This window comes from Nomascus leucogenys, chromosome 16, assembly GCF_006542625.1.
Source record: "Nomascus leucogenys isolate Asia chromosome 16, Asia_NLE_v1, whole genome shotgun sequence".
NCBI classification, from domain to species: Eukaryota; Metazoa; Chordata; class Mammalia; order Primates; family Hylobatidae; genus Nomascus; species Nomascus leucogenys.
Genome location: NC_044396.1, coordinates 9,907,270 through 9,912,875, shown reverse-complemented (window position 1 = coordinate 9,912,875; position 5,606 = coordinate 9,907,270). Strand labels below are relative to the sequence as shown.

At 38.6% G+C, this 5,606-nt stretch overlaps 1 long non-coding RNA gene across 1 annotated transcript; it reads left to right on the top strand.

Annotated features, from left to right (window-relative positions):
• Window positions 1–3,607: 3,607 nt before the first annotated feature.
• LOC115830671 lies at window positions 3,608–5,078 on the top strand. The gene is made up of 3 exons (XR_004026226.1): window positions 3,608–3,748; window positions 4,208–4,348; window positions 4,990–5,078. It is a non-coding gene; the product is annotated as an uncharacterized LOC115830671 (long non-coding RNA).
• Window positions 5,079–5,606: the final 528 nt, after the last annotated feature.

Genomic DNA, 5,606 nt, shown 5'->3' with positions numbered 1-5,606 from the left:
GCTGATGTGTGAGGCTGCAGGGGCCAATCTGGACAGTGGGGCTGTGAGGACTGGCTTGGCACTGGGCAGGCCTGGAAACTGTGTCTGCAGGTGCCCACCTGGTATTAGAGGCCAGCAGTGTTGACTTGGCTCTAGGGTATTTCTGAATCCTGGGGCCACAGGGTCTGGTTTTGTGCTGAAAGGGCCTATTTTCTGTTTCCGCAGGGTCTGGCCTGTTGGCTGGGTCCATGGGTGCCAGCCTGTTGACTAGGACTGTGGAGGCTGGGACCATGGGGACCAGCCCAGGGCTTGGAGTTGTCTGGAGCCCAGGGCTGATGGGGCCAGCCTCGTATTGCCTAGGCTGGGCCTAGAACCTTACTATGTAAGAGCTGGCCTAGGGTCAGCATTAAGGAGGTGGAGACTGAGTCTGCTAGGCAGGCCTGAAGCTTGAGGCCGTGGGCTCTGGCATAAGGCATAAGGGCAGGCTTGGATGCTCAGTCTACAGATACTGACCTAGAGCCTGGGGCTGTGGGCACATGCCCAGTGCTGGGTTTTACTGGGGTGGCTCCAGTGTTGGGGTCTGAAGCAAAGGTCAGTGCTAACTTATCTCTCTTTCCTTCAAATGTTGGGTATCTTCTGTCTCTTCTTATTTTCATGCTGTACCTAGGTGTGTAATCTCTCACCTCATTTCCTTAGACCTTGTGAAGATATTTTTGTGCATGGATAGTGATTCAAATTGATGTTTCTGCAGTGGGATGAATTTTGGAGAATTCTATTCTAACATCTTGCTGATGTTTATCTGACCATCATTTGCCTTCAGATGTGCATGTTACAGTCTCCTCTAGGAGCTCATTTTATCTACAGAGTCCAGATACATTAAGGCTGTGTTCAGGCCATGATCTTTATTTTCAGTTTGTCAACTCTACTAATATTACCAAGTAATTGGTCTTCATTTTCCTTAGAAAGATAAAAGTCTAATTTTTAGTTGTATAATTCGGGTGTGGATACCTCTTAACTATTTATAGACTTAATTATAGATTATAAAACTAATTATGCACTCTGTGGTTTTTCCCTCTGAAGCTGCTCCAGATAGTCTACATTCACCTTCACTACATCTTTGTGATGTGGTCATAAGATCAATTATTTTTCTCTAATAAAAAGAAAAGGAGGGAAGTGGTTTGCCCAAGGTCACTGATCAAATTAGCACTGCAACTTGGTGGCTTGAAGCTCAAGTCCCATGATTCCTGCTCCTGTGCTCAACCCAGAAAGCCCTGCTGCCTCCCAGAGCATGATGCTCTCTTAGGAATGGCTCCATGTACGCTAAACAGGCAGACCTCCCCCTTGTGTTCAGCTACACAGAAAGGATGCAACCTACTGCATGGTCAAATCTGTTCTCACCCTTCAACCAAATAATAGCATATGCTAAAGAGATTACACAATGACCAAGAAGCAGCCCTCATCTTTATCCAGTGCAATGAACCCTGATAGAGCACCTCAGCCTTATAAACCCCTTGTTACAATGACAGAAAAAGCAGAGGTGTTATGTACCTGTCAGTCACATTAATCTTTTTTTTAAGAAAATAGAGATATTAATACATGGAAGGCCCTAAGGTATTTCTCATGGATTATCCCATTTAATCCTTATAAAATACAATGAGGTACATGTAATCATGCTGACACAAAACAGGTAAGTGCCAGAGCAAATATCTAAACCCAAGTCTGTGTAACTCCAGCCTCCCATTATTAGAATAGGAGGTGGCATGAAGGCAGAGCCTCACAAAACAGGTCACTGTCACTCATGGGGATGGGAGAGACATTTAAGTAAACCAGTAGGGATGGGGAGTTTAAGTGGAATGAATGCCCCTCAGGTTAACTCTTGGCTGTAGTACTAATTTAATTTTGTGATCTTGGCATAGTGAAGTCCATTGTCCATTGTCAAAGAGATTCCACACAGATTGAAATGATTTTTAAGCACAACAGATGTGAGGGGATGGAATAATGATGAATATCCTCACAGAGGAGGGAATACATGGAAATTTGTCTTTCAAATAGATTTGTATTCTGAATTTTTATCTGTCTATCAAGGCATTACTACTCTTTTTTTAAAGGCATTGAAGAAGCACAGACAAGCTCCAGCATAAATATGCAGTATATCCTGGCACTTAAAATATGCCCATTGAAACTGGGGCAGGTTCAAATTAAAGTGTTGCCAGTAAGCATAAAGGAGAGGAGTGAGTGAGTAATGTGTTACTTTCTAAACTGTAGAATAAATGGTTCATAAGCCAATTGGTTCTGCCAATTGTTTTGCTCCTATAGAACTCCACTCACCATTTTCCAGACTGTGCAAATAACTTCACTGCTTTTTCAGCTTTTGTCTGTTGCCTGGTCTCAAAGCCAGTGACATGTATTTTAAGTTTTCTTTTGATAGCAGGCCACATTAGGTTTCCAATTTTATTATCAGTTAGCTCTTCTAGCATAAAAGCTACTGCAAAACTTGGCTGCTTAAAACAACCACCACTATTACAATCTTGTGGGTCAGCAGTTTGAGCTGTGCTCAGCCAAGTGGTTTTTTTGCTGGTCTTTTGTTGCATTCACTCATGTGTCTGAGTGCATTTCAGCTAAAAACATTGCTTTTGGAGTTAACTGGCTGGTCAGGTTAATTGGGGCCATGACTGGGCCATGTGTTTTTCATTGCCTGGCAGTCAAGCTCAGACTATTCTACACAGCAAGATGGCAGGGCTCCTATGAACAGTATGGAGGAAGCTCTAGCATGCAAACCATTCAAAGTTTCCATTTGTGTTATTTTTGTCACCATTTCATTGTCCTAAGACAATCACAGCCAGTCCAGATTCAAGAGGGGTGGAGAAATATCTTCCTTTTGTTTTTTTCTATATTCTGTTTTCTGTAGCCCGTAAGTTTTTCCTTTTCTTTTCCTTTTCCACTTTACCTTTTTGTTGGACCACAGCCTTTTAAGAAATGGTGGGACTTTTGTTTGTTTATTTTTGTTGTTGTTTTACCACTCTCTTGCTTGAAAATGTCCTTATTCTGTTCTCACCTGATTCATAGTTTGCCTGGGTATGTAATCTGAGTAAGGGATATTTTGCCTGCCAAATTTTGTAAGTATCTTTCCACAGCTATCTTTTACATTAACTTTTGGAAAAATCTGAAGATATTCTAAATTTTGAAACTTTGCATTTGACCTGAATTTCTAGTAATGAAACTGTGATTCAATTTTCATCTCTTAAAAAAAGGTACAATGGTTGTCCCTCAATGTGCTAGAAAGAATAACATAGGAAAGTAATGTATGTAAAGTGCTTAGTGGACATGTGGCAAATAAGAATTGCTCCCCAAATGATAGTGCCATTCTTCACATTCACTCACTCCTGTGGGGTAACTTCACACAAGGAATAGGGCTTGGCACACACTGAGCCACTGCTGATTCTTCCAAATAGTCCACATCTTTTAAATGTTCTCCGATATATTTTGCAAATAGATTGACTGAAAAGGGAAAAAGATGGTTTTAGAGCTTTATTTTTGTCCTAACATTTTTGGATGAGAAATTTTTCTTATCCTTCTAAAAAGCTTTTATCACTCTTGGGCAGTAATATTGGTTCTACGTATGTCTGGCAGTGTCTTTGACAAAGTTACTGGATCAAAATTGAGAGGAGAGATTTGGGATTACATGCTAGCCAAGCTAATGCTGACTTCTGTTCAGAGAAAATTTGGATATTTATTCTTAACACTGAAGATCCCAACTTCCATTACAAAGGTGATTCTACTTAAAAACAAGAAAGAAAGAAAGAAAGAAAAAAGAAAGAAAGGGATGAGATAACATTGTTGAGCTAAGATGAAAATCTGAAAATTGTGATAAATACTCATTTCAAACCTTCTACAAGAAAGACAGTTATGTGCCACTGCTAATTAGTGCTGAATATTAGAGGATTAGGGAAATTGATCCAATATAAGATTTTAAAATCCTTTCTCTATTTTATTCCTTAGTTCTCTTTCTTCAGCATTTCAGATGATGAAGAAGAGTTTAAAAATGACATAGCATCTGTTTATCATGCAAATCTGAATATAAAGTGTGAATAAAATTAAATCGTAAGTTGTAAGTTGAAGAAAAATAAAAACATTAAAGTTGCTTTAAAAACCCCACTTTTTCCCCAAGAAATTAACCTTGTAAATACATTTCCTTTTCCTTTCAGAAAAGAATTTATTTCTTTTGCAGGTGCAGATGGGAAATCAGAAAATATATTCAGAAGAATTTTAATTTTAAACATATGCACTTGATTGTTTACTATAGATATTCTCTGAGTTTGAAAAAGCATAAAGCCTCAACCAAGATACTGCAAAAATACCAAGCAAAAAGGTACATGGTAAAGAAAAAATATTCACCAAAAGAATGTTTTAGTTATCACTGTTAGTTCTCATACCAATTCTATATCACATTATTATTGAATGTATTAAAAATATAGAAACAGGACTGATATTTTGGTCCATATTGACCAAGTCTGTAAATAATAAGTAAACCAATGCCATGTCTCAGACCACACTTCCAGTAGCTAACTTGGAAATCAATATCTACCTTCCATATGCCATCATTTAAGGAAATCTCCACTTAATTGCCTTGTGGCTACATACATGAGTTGATGCTCATTGAATTATCCTGTAGCCTCCAAAAAATTTACTATGTTTTAAAGAAAACTGACAACTAAATATAAAGACACAAAAACCTATGCCATGGTTTGACTGTATCCTCAAAAGTTCATGTGTAGAAAACTGATTAAGTTTTAATGCAATAGTGCAATGCAATAGTTTAATGCAATGCAATACTGTTGAGAGTTGGGACCTTTAAAAGGTGCTTAGGTCGTGAGGGCTCTGCCCTCTTGAATGGATTAATGCTGTTATCTTGGGATTGATTTTGTCATAGAGGGGTTTTGTTGTAAATGTGTTTGGCCCTCTCTTGCTTTTCCTCCATCTCTTTGTGCCCTCCACCATGGAATGTTGCAGCAAGAAAGCCCTTGCCAGATACTGGCCTCTCAATCTTGGACTCCTCAGCCCCCATAACTGTGAGCCAATAAATTTATGTTCATTATCAATTATTCAGTCTTAGGTATTCTGTTATAGCAGCACAAAATGATCTAAGATAGTCTACAACTAATTGTAATGAAACACTGGGTATCATACATGCTATAACACAAGTAAAAACACTCTATAGGTATACGGTCAGTGCCTCTGCTTTAACAAGGCTCAGACATTTGATAAAACTATACAATTATTAGTCTACTAGTAATGTGTATAATGATGCATAAAAACAGATAGTGACTGGAGGCACTGGAGGCACAACGACCAGTTAGAACGTCGTTTCTTTATTCTAGGCCAGAGTTAATGAGCACCTGAATCTGCGAATATGATTTGAATAGGAAAGAATGGGCAGATACAAGACATATTGTGAGGGGAATCTGAGGTTTGAGTAAAAAATTTCTTGCTATCCTAAAGGAAAAGAATTGAGATGAAGGAATGAATCATAAAATTAATATGAAGATTTTTACATCTACAGTCTTAAGAGTAATCAGATTTTTAAAATTTGACCAAAATATAAGCCTCCTCAGCCATCAGAAGGACAC